Source organism: Macaca fascicularis, chromosome 2 (assembly GCF_037993035.2).
Source record: "Macaca fascicularis isolate 582-1 chromosome 2, T2T-MFA8v1.1".
Lineage (NCBI taxonomy): Eukaryota > Metazoa > Chordata > Mammalia > Primates > Cercopithecidae > Macaca > Macaca fascicularis.
The window spans coordinates 90,054,255-90,069,761 of NC_088376.1; positions in this window are offsets into that span (position 1 = coordinate 90,054,255).

The following is a 15,507-nucleotide window of genomic DNA, read 5'->3' on the forward strand; positions in this document are numbered from 1 at the left end:
ATATTACAGAATAAAAAACCTGAGAAATGGGAAATAACTATGTGTGAATGTTGAGGGACACTCAGAAAAGCAAAACCCAATGGATTTAAAGGAAAACATAATGGGTTTAATTATATTTAAAAGGTCTATTCTATTGCTATATACACTAGAGGAGAGTGGATGTTTATTCTCTCCACCAGATATTACCATGATTTTAGGTAAGACAAAAATAACTCAGATATGGATTTTTCTGCTATTGGAAATATATTGTGTTGGCATATCCTCACATATTATCTTTAAATCCTCACCAAACGCTGTGTAGTGGATACTATCAGTTCCATTTTAAAGTCCAGGAAAAAACTCAGGAAGGTGAATTGTTTTATTGAAGTCCTAGTATATGTTAGAGTCCAGATTTGATTCCAGGCCACTGACTCAATAGCCACCTGGCTACTGCCTACTTTTGTAGGCAATGAATTTTTTTTCTCAGTTAAAGAATTCAAAAGAGGAAGAAATTTTGCAACACATTGAAATTATATAAAATTCAAATTTCAGTGTTCATAAATAAAGTGTTTTAGAACACAGCTGCTCTCATTTTTTATATATTGTCAATAGCTGCTTTTGCACAAGGGCAGAGTTGAGTCGTTGTGACAGATAACGAACAATACACAAAAGAAACAATGTAAATAACCATTTTCAAGGCTCAACCAAATGTAAGGCTCAATAAATGCAACATTATTAGTCTTTTATTTTTTAAGAAAATACTTGGACTATCATGATAACGACAAAAAAGAGATTCCACACCTAAAACCTAGTCATATGTTGTTATAGGAGGTAAGTACCTCCCAAAAGACCCATAGACAAAGATATAGCTTTATTTATTTTATTTTATTTATTTATTTTTGAGATGGAGTCTTTCTCTGTCACCCAAGCTGGAATGCAGTGGCATGATCTCTGCTCACTGCAACCTCCGCTCCCAGGTTCAAGCGATTCTCCTGCATCAGCCTCCTGAGTAACTGGGATTACAGGTGCCTGCCACCACGCCCGGCTGATTTTTGTATTTTTAATAGAGACAGGGTTTCACCATGTTGGTCAGGCTGGTCTCGAACCCCTGAACTCATGATCTGCCCGCCTCAGATTCCCAAAGTGCTGGGATTACAGGCGTGAGCCACCGTGCCTGGCCGAAAATACAGCATTTCCTATATTAAGAGAGTAGATTAGACAGATTCACTATAGCTATATTTTATGACATTATACCAACCAAATATTCAGAGTCTTAATTTCTCCAAGAAATAAAACTGTGATGCCTGGTCCAAACTTGAATAAGCACATGGAAACATTAAGACCCAGATTAGTTGCAAATGTTAAAATCTTAGAACTCCTTTTATTTAGTATAATATATAATATATATTTTATTTAATATAAAATATACTATATATATAAAACAAACATTTATAATTTTATACTCAAGTATTTCTTTAGGCAAGGTGCCAGTTTATGAAATGCCTGCTGTGCCATGCTAAGGAGTTTGGTTTTATCTGAGGGTGATGGGGGGCTACTGAAGACTTTCAAATATAGGAGTAATATGGGGGTTCTCATAAATAAAGGCTCAGCTGATGAACAGTAGTCCAAGAAGGCCATCAGTGTATAGATAGAGGGAGAATAAAATGACAACAAAGAAAGGGGATTAGAAATTTCAAGATAAGTGATTTAATTGCCATGGCAAATGCAACAAAATCCCCTATAAATCAAGGATTTAAAAATATCCATGGATTGGTCAGTTAGAAGGTTATTGGAGACTCAGCAAGGCAAGGTTCAGAGGAGTGGTAAGGCCAAACATTAGACTGAAATAAACTGAAGAGTGAATTAGAAGAAATTATAGACTGTTCTTATTAGAGATTTGGAGGAACAGAGCAGAGAAATAGAACAGTTGCTTAATGAAGATGCAAACACAGTACTTGTGTGTGTTTGTTTGTTTATTTCTTTTCCCTTTTGGGGGTAAGAAATGCTCAAACATGTTTATTGGCTGAGGAGAACGAACAGGGGTGGGGAGGTGAGAGTGGGGGAAAATGAAAGCTATTAATTGAAGAAGCTGAATATCTAATGGAGCAAATCTTGCCAGGAGTGAGAGGAGATGTGGCCTCAGACACAGTCAGGTTTGGATTTAAACAAAAAGTGAGGCATCTTTTCTCCTGGTACTGAGAGGAAGGCAATGATTTTGATGGCAGATATAAAGTAGCTTGTGGAGTTATATGTAAGAAAGATTTGGGGGATATTATAGCTATGACCTTGGTTTTCTAGATGGAGGAGGCAAGGTAATTAGCTAAGTATGAAAAGGTAGGGGTTGAATAAGGATTTTAATAGACCAGTGATTTTTATAAAGTGTGGATACCCCAAATGTAGAGACAGGTATTTCCTTTCTCTATTTTCCTATTACTGTCATTTAAGAATGATAGAAGCACCTCTAGAATCTGCAAATAAATATTTGTTCCCACTCTATCTGATACTTCATGATGGCTTTCTTTTGTTTTGCGTTTTTCTTGTATTATTTCCCGCATTCTACTCGTTATATATTGTTGTTCTGCAGATTAGATAACTTTGAAGAAATATTCTGTGCACCTGATTCATCTACCAACCTCAATCATTGTTTAATTCTCCCTGGACTTTCTGTTTTGGATTATCTTCATTTTACAAGTACCTTTCTGTGGTTACAGATTTCTTTTTTCTTTTTTTCTGTTTTATGTGAGATTTGTTTTAAGGACTTTGTTTTTAAGATCTTATCATGGAAAAAAAAGATTTTCATTTTTGACATTATACTGACCTCTAGAGTAGAAAATGTTGAATATCACCAACAAAGGAAAATAGCATGATAAGTGGCATGGAAAAGGCTTGTTTTTAAAACTCCAGTAATTCTCATTTGGGGAGTACTCATTTAGAGGCACATTCTTTTACTTGAATACATAATTAAAATAAATAATTGTATTTTCATACATGGCATCACAGGAAAAAATGTGAAGAGACTCTATATAGTCTTAGCCACAGTATAATACTTTTGGAACAAGATGGGCTAAGTCATAACATTCTATTTCACATTTATATCATGATCTTTCTTTAAAGGAAGTCAAGATCTTAAATAACAAAACACAGAAGAAAAATTGTCCATTTTTTTAGACATATCAAGAAAAGTAGACAGATGGGGAGTTAGGAAGGTCAACAGGCATCAAGATTGAACACGAAAGAAAGTCAGAGAGTTAAAAATTAGATTGAAGAACATTTTTTTGCCACCATTCCTCCCTATTCCACAGCTTATAAGTAAAAAATTAAAGATCCAGAAGACTGTCTATAATTTGCAACTTGAATTTCCTGAATTCCAGTTCAGCGTCTTCATTGCATAATATAGCTTCTCCTACTAGGAAGGCAAGTGATAGAAGAACCACCAAGTTTCTCATTGACAATAAGTGGTGGTCCTAATCACAAGGAAAAGGGACACCAGACATGGAACCTGAGCTTCCTGGTGCTCTGTGAAAACATCACTTTAAGATACTAGCACTGATCACAAGCTTTCTGTATTCAGTTGCCAGATAAAGCCCCCTTTCCTAGAAAGCCACCAGGTCATAAAGAGATTATGGAAGTATCTGATACAGTACTTCTATACCAGATGCCTCTGAAATAGAACAGCAAATTCCAAGTACAGTTAGCCGACAGGGCCAGAACACGTCATCTTAGCATACCAGGCATGTTCACATACTCTTCTAATTTAGGCTTCTCAACAATCCGGGAAAAAAAGCATAGATATCCCTTTTTTTAAACAAATAAATGTTCAGGGGAGTTAAATAATACAGCTTCACACTCATGTGAAATAGCAAAACCGGCATCTGAACTCATGTTATCTCATTTTAAGCCCTATTTCCCAAACTTCCTTCAGCACTGAGTATTCCTCATTGACTTCACCACTTCACTACTTGGGCAAGGCTTATAACTAACGATGGTTTGTATGGAAGGGAGTTTTTCTTCATAAACAACTTTCGTATTTACTAGGTTTCAAACTAGCCTTTAGAAGAACTCATAAACTACTGGGTTATAAATTGGTCTTGATGAGATAAAGAAATGATTACCAATATTAAGTCCTTTCCCATAGGTATACCCCAAGGCTGTTCCAGAAGCTTGGCAGTAGGCAGCTAGCCTTTGAAAATGGTGTCAGACTCAAAATGAGGCATAATTTTGAAGCATATTTGATTTAAGTAGAACCCCAGACTGAGCCTCATTTTTCTGTCTCTCCAAACGTAAAATGCCATGCCATTGATATCCATGCACTGAGGCTGTTGTCTATCATACATACATGTACATTTTGGAATCATTTATTTGCATCTTCAGATTGGGTAGCTATGCATGCAGGGCCATGTCAGGCATGACCAGAAGTGGGTGATGTGTTTATTTTGACTCTCTACCACTTATATTTTCTATCCTTGTCTTTCATATTGATACCACCCAAGTTCTTAATAATAACCAATGCATTCTAATCTTGATCTCCAAAAGATAATCTCACAGAAGTTTCAATGTACACTAAAATGTAAATGGCAGACAACACCATCAACTTCTACTCACCCCAGAAGAATATATATTTTACAGGTATCAAGTCTTTACACTAAAGAGGAAAAATTCCATCATAGTGATTGTGGCTTTTCCTACAAAGATGACAAATCTTATTGCCATCTTCTACAATGTAGCCTCTTTCCCATTATCCCAACAATTAGCAAAAACTCTATTCTCCAAAAAAAAAAAAAAAAAAAAAAATGTCCAGAAGGAGAAAAAGTTCGTTTACTAAACTAAGAGTTAGAAGGAGGAGAAAGATAAGAAACCTCCATTCATCCTCTATGACTTTAGGAAAAAAAGAGAGCAACTTCATGTGTATTGAGTTTCCATTACATGTTATTCACTATAATAACTCTCTTTTATGTACTACTATCTGACTTATCTCATTTCACTCATGAGTTTCTTAAAACTCAGGATAGATGTAATTTGTTACCATTGTAATTTTTAAGAAACATGCTTTCTCAGCACTATCTCCCAGTGTAGTGGCTCTAGATTCAAACTGCATGGGCTCAGTCTCAGCTATACTAATAACCAGCAGCATGACTGTAGTCCAGGTATTTAACTCTGCTGAGCTCAATTTCCTTATTCGCCAGAAAGGTATGATAATAGTACCTACATTGTTAGGATTATTGTGAAGATTAATTGAAATAAACTACAGGAAATGCTTAGCACAGCAGCTCAATAGCTGTTCAGATATTATTGCCATTACTGACTAGGTCAGAGGTGGTCATTTTTGCTTCTTGCATGTCAGCTCTGATTGAGAATTTCAGGAACATTGTGCTGAGAAGAATTCAGAGAAGACCTCTGTAGAAAGAGTACTGTGCCTGATTTGTCCCTAAGAGCAGGACGGGCCTAAGGGAACCAAGTGTGCAGCAAATAGGCTATTCTGGACCTAGGCAAAAGCCAGCTCTCCTATGGGTCTTGCACAAAATGATGCTTTAAAAAAGAAATGAATGTTTAATGAAGTAAATAAATATGTGAATTAATGAGTCAACTTAAGGCCTGCCTAGCGTAGGTCTATATATTAGCTGAATTTAGTCTCAAATTTTGAGTCCACTTTCTCAGTTTTGTAGTCATAGCTCAACACAGGTGCTTTCTTTAAAACTTCAGGGGATCTCAGAGGAAATACATTAAAAGGCATTGAAAATATACAACATCTTTCTTGGTAGCTAAGGTAATAAGACAAATGGACTTCTATCTCTAAGAGCCTATGACGCTAGGATTGGAGTATGTCCCAACTGGAGTTGTCCAACTTTGTGGCATGTTGGATGTGACATTGTACAAAGAAGCAGAGACATGTAGTTCAACTTTAGAACCAGTAAACACATGGCACGTCCACAGTAAGTTTGGGTTGGAGTATTGAGTTTTCAATATAAAAATGAAAGCCATCCTTCCTGGCCTTTGAGCTCTGTCCTTCACCTCTGAAAGGTTGCCAGGTTAGTTTTGGAAGCAGGCATACATTTCTAAAAGGAGAAAAAAATCTTTACCACAAAAATAAATAACTTTCAGACTTATGATGTAAAGACCTTAGAGTGAAATGACTTGAGAAAATAAGGGAAATTAGAAACGTCTCATGAACAACTTTGGAGAAAATTATTGAAAATGCTATAAAAAGAATCCAACAATAAATTAAGCTGTTTGAATTTTTTTAAAAATCAATGGACTACAGCTTTAGTTGCTCTTTTTATTTCGTCTTCTGAGACTAGGAAATACCAAACTATTTCATCTTTATTATTATTCCTTGTACTGTATCTATATACCTTGAAAAGAGGAGCCATGGTACAGTCTGAGGCTCAAGAGAAAAATGCAAAAAAATAAAGGGGGATGGAAATGACCTGTCTTGAAAAAGACTACACTTATACATTGAAATTGAACCTGAATACAGAGGATCAAATAAGGCCTTTTGTATGATTATGAGCCTCTCAAAATGGAAAATTATGAGTCATATTTTATATTAATTGAGAAGAGCATCTAGCAGGGCTCAATGACTATCTTCGTCTATTTGTGATGCTATAACAAAGCACCACAGACTGGGTAATTTATAAACAATAGAAATTCTCACAGTTCTGGAGGCTGGGAAGTTCAAGACCACAGAGTCTGTATCTGGTGAGAGCCCTCTTGCTGAATCCTTGCGTGGCAGGTGGTGGAAAAGCAAGAGAGGATAAACACTGTATTCTCATATGGCAGAAGGGCAGAGGAGAGAGAGGCTACTCGCACAAATAGGAGAAGAATCCTCATGACTTAAACACTTTCTGAAGGGCCCCACCTTCTAACATTGTTGCTTTGGAAATTAAGTTTCCAACATATGAATTTTGGAGAACACATTATGACTGTAGCAATGAGTACTTTGGAGTCAAAAAGATTCAAAACTCATTTTTCAGAGAATATATATGGCACTAGGCATCTGTAAAGCATACTTTGGGGGCATATTGGTGCATGGGTATGATATTAAATGTTTAATGATATATGAGTATAAAACGACCACTACCTGTACACATATTTTATGGCTTACAATGCAATATTGTGTGTTTTTATGCATTTAATTCTCCAAATTACCCTGTGAAGTCAGTATAACAATATTTACTTCAAAGATGTAGAAATGAAACCCTAGAGAGGTGAAATAACTTTCCCAAAGTCTCACAAGTAATTATAGGCAGAACCAGGACTCAGGGTTAGAACTTTGGCTTTAAGTCTTATGCTATTTCCAGTAATAACAGCAGTAAACTAAACTGGAAAAGGTTTTGGCATACATATCAACTTTTTTTAGGAGTGTAACTATGTTATGGGCCCAGACTCATTAATCTCTCAATATTTCAGAGAAGCAGATAAGAAATTGTTGTATTCCCATTTTGCAGCAGTTGTTTTTCTGTTTCCCTTCACAGCGACCCCAAACAATATTTGCTATTCCTTAAATAATACAGTCTGCAGAACCAATTAGACCGAGCAATCCTTTTGCCCACTGCTATGGATTAAGCTGAAAGCCTCTCAGTGGCTGAGACAAGAAGTGGCCACATTGCTGCCTTACACTGATGTTGTCAACAGCATTTACCTAGTAAAGGGATGCAGCTCTGGCCTGCTTTAATTGCTTTAAGTCAAATCCTGTCTCTTGTTGTCATAGTTCTCTGGGAGAAGACAGATCCCTAGGCTAAGGTTTAAATGATTTTAATAAGAACAACAGCTGTAATCCTTTAAAGATCAACAAAAAGGTGAAGATTTTTAGGAAAGTAAACCCAAACAAAATTGGTCCAAAAATATCTGAGAAGTCTGCAACTGATGACTACGGGTGTAACAAAAACTGGTCAGATTGATATTGTGAATATTTGGGCAAGTTGCTTCACATCTTTGGACCTAGTTTATCATTTTTAAAAAAGAAGGCTATTGAATATATATTTAAAACAAAGTTTCTAATATCATCTTGCAGAACTATGAAGTGTAAGGGAAAGCATTTTTGGTGCCCTAATAAATGTCAGGGCCTTCTGTTATGCATTTCCTAATATTTAAGGCTAATCATTTAAGGCTTTTGACACTGAATTTGAGCCTGTCTTAACATGCATATGGGTTTTGTCCCCAACAGAAACTGGATGTAATAAAACACTGCTTGACTGGGGGGCAGGTACAGTTTTCAGAGGTGGTGATGATACTTTTTTTCATTCTTATTTTCAAAATAGAGACTGTAGCCTTCAAAAAGATTTTGTAATCCCTCACTGCTTTCCTTCTAAGATTCTTTGGGTCTCTGAAAGCCATGAGTGTTTGTATCTAAATAAGAATCTGGAGCTAGCCTGGAGATTCTGAAGCTTAAAGAATCAGTTTTCTTCTTTTGGGTCTGTAGGGGAACAGGGAGACCAGCAAACCTTTTGCAGAATGTTCTCTTCCCCTGATAGTGAAAAAAAAAAAAAAAAAAAAAAGCAGAAAAATTAGCAACATGATATTGAAATCTGAGCAATGACCTTTAGGAAATGTTAAAGGGATAGTGGCAGCGACTATGAAAAGAGAGTAGTTTTTGAACAGGGTTAATTTTCCCTCCAAATCATACTTTGAAACATGAAGTTAAAGCAGTAAGTTTTGTGATCACAAAATAAAAATTGCCAAGGGCGTATCATTCAAGGCTAAAAGTGCTGAGAACAGGAGAAAGTTTAAAATAGAATTATGTATTTCTTAGATGTCAAGATACATAAACTTCCTTATGATCACAGAGATAGTGCTGTTTCAAAATGCTCCCAAAATGGATTCTATAGTATTTATTTTCCAAATTTAGAATTTGATATTTTTGCTAACTAAGCAATGAGGTTGTATGTGAAAATTTAAAAAAAAAAGACAGTTATGATTACAGGTCTTGCTGTGGCACTTTAATCATATTTAATTCACTTTTCTAACAACAATTTAATATATTAGGAAATATTTCAAAATGTAAATATAGGTTTTATCAATTTGCAAAGCGATTCCTTGATGGTAATAGATTCTTCTTAAACATCAAGTCACGACATCTATCTCATTCCTGACTCAAGTTCCTGGTCTATTTGGGTGAATATACTATGTGTATTTAGGGTGGAAAAGTATATTCTGGAGTTGGTGGATTCTTGTTTTACAAATATCAACTAGATCAAGATAGCTAATAGTGTTGTTTAGATCCTATAAGGTTTACTAATATATTTTTGTAGTTGTTTGAAAATATGATTTTTATTACTCAAAAAGATCCCGTAAGATGAAAACAAAAATACCATGATATTAAAGGTCCTCACTGAAACCACATTTGGCAAAATGTCTACTCAAATTACATAGATTTACATAATTTTAATAACAATCATCAAAAAATTAAACACTGAATTCCCTTTACTCATTTTTTCTACAAATATGTTTTGTATAGTTTCTTTTTTTTTTCTTTTGGGACTTTCATTTTAGGTTCAGAGATACATGCACAGGTTTAGTCTATAGGTAAATTGCATGTTACAGGGATTTGGTACATGGATTATTTTTTCACCAAAAAATAATAAGCTTAGTGCCCAATAGATAGTTTTTCAGTCCTCACTCTCCTCCCATTCTCCACCGTCAAGTAGATCTCAGTGTCTGTTATTTTCTTCTTTGTGTCTATGTGTATTCAATGTTTAGCTTCCACTTATAAGTGACAACATGCAGTATTTGGTTTTCTGTCCTGATCAGTTTGCTCAGGATTATGACCTCCAGCTCCAACCATGTCACCACAGAGGACATGAATACTTTTTTTTTTTTTTTATGGTTGCGTGTTACCCATTTGCTTGGTTGATTTTCTCCATCCCTTTATTTTGAGCCTATCCATGTTATTGCATGTGAGATGGATGCCTTGAAGACAACACACCAATGAATTTTGCTTCTTTATCCAGCTTTTAATGCTGTGCCTTTTAATTGATGCATTTAGCCCATTGCCATTTAAGGTTAATATTGATACATGCAGATTTAATCCTGTCATCTTGTTTTTAGCTGGTATTATACAGATTTGATTGTGTAGTTGCTTTACAGTATCAATGGTCTATGTACTTGTGTGTTTTTGTGGTTGCTGGTAATGATCTTTCCGTACACATTTAATACTCCCTTCACATATCTGATGGTAATTCTTTTATTATTTGCTTATCTGAAAAGGATCTTATTTCTCCTTTGCTTATGAAGCTTAGTTTGGCAGAATAAGAAATTCTTATTTGGATTTTATTTTCTTTAAAAATACTGAATCTAAGCTCTCAATCTCTTCTGCCTTGTAGGATTTCTGCTGAAAGGTCTGCTATTAGCTTGATGGGGTTGTCTTTGTAAGCAACCTGTCCCTTCTCTTTAGCTGCCTTTAACATTTTTTCTTTCATTTCAACCTTGGAGAATCAGGCGACTCTGTCTTGGCAATGATCGTCTTGTATAATATCTTGCAGGGGTTCTCTTCATTTCCTGGATTTGAATATTGGACTCTCCAGTGAGGTTGAGTAATTTTTCATTGACATTATCTTGAAATATGCTTTCCAAATTGCTTGCTCTCTCTCCCTCACTTTCAAGGATGCCAATGCATCAGAGATTTGGTCTCTTTACATAATCTCATGTTTCTTGGAGGTTTTGTTTATTCTTTTTATATCCTTTTTTCTTTCTTTTTGCCGGACCGAGTTACTTTGGAGAACTGGTCTTCAAGCTCTGAGAGTCTTTCCTCAGCATGGTCTACCCTGCTGTTAATACTTGCAATTGTATTGTGAAATTCTCAAAGTGAGATTTTCAGCTCTGTCACTCTATCACATCAGTTTGGTTCTTTCTTAAATGACCATTTCATCTTTCAGCTCCTGTATTGCATTATTGTATTCCTTAGTTTCATAGGATTGGGTTTCAGTTTTCTCCCAGATCTTGATCATCTTCATTCCTATCCATATTCTGAAGTCTATATCTGTCATTTCTGTCTTTTCAGCCTAGTTAAGAACCATCACTGAAGAACTGGAGTGATCATTTGGAGGTAAAAAGACACGCTGGCTTTTTGAGTTGCCAGAGTTTTTGCACTGGTTCTTTCTTACCTTTGATATTACTGTCCTTTGGATGGAGAATTTGGCTTTTATCTTCTTTGATGCCCTGGGAGTTTGATTGTGGCATATGATGGGTTCAGTCAACCGGCTTCATTTCTGGAAGATTTTAGAAAGCCAAGGCTCACTCGACACTGCTGGGCTGCATGTTTTAACTCTTGGGGCCTGGTACTGGGCCCCTGGCCTTGTTCTCTGGCCCCTCAAGGTTAGGAAGCTGCTGCACTGGAGAGGTTGAGCTGTTCTTGTCCTCTGGCCACCACACTCTGATGGGGAGGGGTGCTGGCCAAAGCATGTCACTGGAGTGGTGGCAGTGGGATCCATGCTGGCTCATGCATGCCAGCAGTCACAGCAATGTGGCAGGGTGCACACACGTTGACTTGGGCAGGGCGACTGTGGGAGCAGGGAGGTGGTGTTCTTGCACATATTTATGCCAGTGATGACAGCACAGCAAGGGCAGTACACTAGCAGAGATGGAGTTGCTTGTGTCCATGTGTGCATTCACACTGGCTGCATTGCTGGTGGTGGTGGTGGGGGTCGGAGGGGAGCAGTGTTGCCAGCATCTGTGCACAGAACCTGCATGTTAATGGCATGGGGAAGCAACAGGGTGGACTCATACAAGCACAGCGATGGAGGATGGCCATGAGCAAATGCATGTCAGTAAAGCATTATGGGAGGGCTGTGATGGGGTGAGGCTGTGGGTGAGCTGGTTCATGTAAGTGGGGCCTGGTCTGCTGGAGTTCTCTGATAATCAGGCACAGTCTGCCATTGAAGGAGCTATGATGAGGGTTCCTAGAAGCACCCCTGTTGGGTGTCCAAGGTTGCATTTCAAGCAAGCATGACCAGACTGGCTCCCCAAGAGAGGCCAGCAGGCAAGACAGTATCAGATCAGGCAACAGGCCTCATCCCATGAGCAAGACTTCCCTGCTTTGTCTAGCTCTAACAGTCATATTGAGGCTAAAGTATCCTGGAGAAGCATAGTGAGCCTTGGAGGATGGACGTCCTTGGCTGTGCTTCACTGCAGCTGTTCTCGCACCACTCTGGGCTCTGCACAGGCTGGAGTCCTGCCCATATGACCTCTCTAAGCAGCTTTTCCTACCATCTCAAATGCCCATAGAGGTTGGGGGACCTACCAGAATGGGTCCATGGTGAGAGTGGGTCACTCCTCACCAGTAAACTCACACTTTCCCCGGGAGTCTCTGAGGGTCAGGTACAAGTCCTGAGGCTCAGCCACAATATGCAGGGTTCCCAGCTTCCTCTCTCTTCAGCCCAGCATCTGCATCCTCTCTGCATCCACTCTTAATGTCTTCCATCAGAAGATCTGCTCAGAGGTGTGTTATAGTCTTTCCAATGTCCCAGTCTCTCAGTGCGTGATATTTCTCCTGGTACATCTAGTCAGCAATCTTGGCAATTCTCCAAGGTTCTCTGATAAAACAAACAAACAACAACAACAAAAACAAATATATGTATGTATATATGTATATTAGTTTCTAAGACAGGGAGAAATTTTTAAATGATTACCCAATTATTTATTTCTTCCTTTAATCCTGTTTTGCTTTATATGTTTTAAGGTTCTATTATTAGGTGTAGGTGTATACATATTCATGATTATTATATGTTCCAAATCGATTCACCTCTTAACATTATAAAATAATACTCTTTATATTATCAATACTTATATGTTAATAATACTTTGTCTTCAAGTCTATTTTATCTGACATTAATATAGTTTCACTAGTTTTCTTATGCTTACATTTTCTTATTACATGATATATCTTTTTCTAACAATTACTTTTAACTTGTTTATATTAATGTGCTTCTCTTTGTGATAGAATATAATTACATCTTCCTTTATTTCTAATAATCTCTGCCTTTTAATTAGAGTGTTTTTAATCAATATTTAATGGCATTATTGATTATGTTAAATTCAGGTCTACCATTTTATTATTTGTTCACTGTGTATAACATTTCTCCCTCTTTCTTTCCCCATTCTTGTCTTCTTTTATTTGTAGTGTTTTAGAATTTAGCTTTTTAACTATATCTATTTGCTTTTTCTTTTCAAGTGGTTGCTCCAGGGATTACTATGTGCACTCTATTTTTCTCAGTCTACTTAGAGTATTAATATGTAGAAACCTTGCATATAAGTAAGTTCACTTATCCACACACCCTCCACTATGCTTTATGTAATTTTAACATCTGGGTTATCTCTAATTTGTCATCTGTTGTTTGCCTTTTTCTTTGCAATAAAGCCACATTTTTCTCACACACACATATGAGTAATTTTAGATTGTCTCCTGGAAGTTGTGAATGTTATGTTTTATAGACTCTATTTTATTACATTGTTTTAAGGACTATTGTTTTGTTTTAGGAGGCAATTCACTTAGAATCATATTGTCAATTCTCACACCTGTGGTGGGTGGTGGCTCAGATATCAGATCAATTCTTTTTTTTTTTTTTTGAGATGGAGTCTGGCTCTGTCACCCAGCCTGGAGTGCAGTGGCCGGATCTCAGCTCACTGCAAGCTCCGCCTCCCGGGTTCACGCCATTCTCCTGCCTCAGCCTCCCCAGTAGTTGGGACTACAAGCGCCGCCACCTCGCCCGGCTAATTTTTTGTATTTTTTTTTTTTTAGTAGAGACGGGGTTTCACCGGGTTAGCCAGGATGGTCTCGATCTCCTGACCTCGTGATCCGCCCGTCTCGGCCTCCCAAAGTATCAGATCAATTCTTAAATCTTTGGATGTAAACTATTTTCAGTTTGTCATACACAACAGGTTCAATAGTCAGCCAGTGACAGGCTGAGTTAAACCATGAGACTTGGGGTTCAACTTCTCTGTGCCTTAGCTTTCTGAGTACCTTCCTTTATTCTCTGGTAGCCTGGTTGTTTGATCTTCCTTGATGAGTACCTTTGGCCAGAAGGACTGGGTTCTCTATCACAGATTTGCATTTGTTTTTGCTTTCAAGGCAATGCCTGTGGCCACTCTTAGGGAAAACTCACAAAATCCAGGGAACTCTTATATGCCAGTCACTTGCTACAGGTTTCTACTCCAATCCAACGTCTATGACCACTGTTCAACCTCTAGAGTTCTATGTTAGATTTTAGTGTCATTGATTTGTTTTTCAAATTTGAAAACTGTTAATTGTAGAAGAAATTGACCTGTTAGGCACCCAGTCTTCCAAGACAGAAGGCCAAATTCTCATTAATTTCTTTATTTCCCTTCCTCTTGAAGGAAAGGCCTGAGAACCATTTAACTCCAGTTACCCACTTCCAAAACCATATGCTGCTAAGTCTTACATTTTAATTACCTTGATGTTTTAGACTCCACATTACATCATTCTTATTGTTTTATGCTTTCAATATTAATTCAACTCCACAATACATCTTTCTTATTATTTTATACTTTCAATATTAGTTCATCTTTACTTTTTTATGTACTCTTCTTGATGCGCTATACTTCTTTCTATATTTCTGAGCTGTATCTTAGATTATTTTCTTCTGCCTGAAAAAAATATTTTAGCATTTTCTTCAGTGATGGTACACTGAAAATTTTTCTCGTTTTTCTTTGTCAGAAAGTGTCTTTGTTTTACTCTTACTCTTGAATAATATTTTCAAAAAGTTGTAGTTTTGCAATTATTTCATTTCACCAATTTGACAATACCATTTCTTTTCCTTCCTGTCTTTATTATTTCTGTTGAAAAGTTTGCTTTCATTCTAATTGCTGTTCCCTGAAAATAATTTATTCATATAATGTATATTAATATTTTTTCTTTGAATTTAGCTTCAATACTGCTATGATCATAATCCTGAAGTGATTTTCTTTTAAATGTTCCTACTTGGGATTTTTAGGATTTGTAGGCTTCTAAGCTTGATGCTTTTCCTCAATTAAAAACAAATTCTTTATCATTATGTTCTCTAATATCATTTGTGTCCTATCCTCTCTTCTCTTTTATTTTGGGTTCAAATTACATATGAGCAGACCTACATACGATCTCTCTTTTTTCTCTTTTTATATTTTCTAGACTTATATATATATATAATTTTGTGTTGTTATTAGAAATTTATTTCTAATCTCTAATCTGGTTCACAAATTCTCTCTTGTCTGCTGTTAATTCCACCATTTGAGTTTTTCACTTTGGTGTTTAGGTTTCTCGGTTATAGAATTTCAATGTAGTTCTTTCCAGTTTCAAGCTTAAATTATTTTATTCCTGCCCTTAACTTCTTAATTTAGTAAGCATACTTATTTTAAAACCTGGAATTGACAACTTCCCCCAGTGAATATGTTTCTATTCTTATCATTATTGATACTACTTTCCAGTCATGTTATTTTTACAGCTTATATAACTAGTATTTTGATTTCATGTTTTAAATATTGTATTTTCATTTTTAAAATGTCAGCCTTAATTTTAGATACAGAGGTACATGTACATAT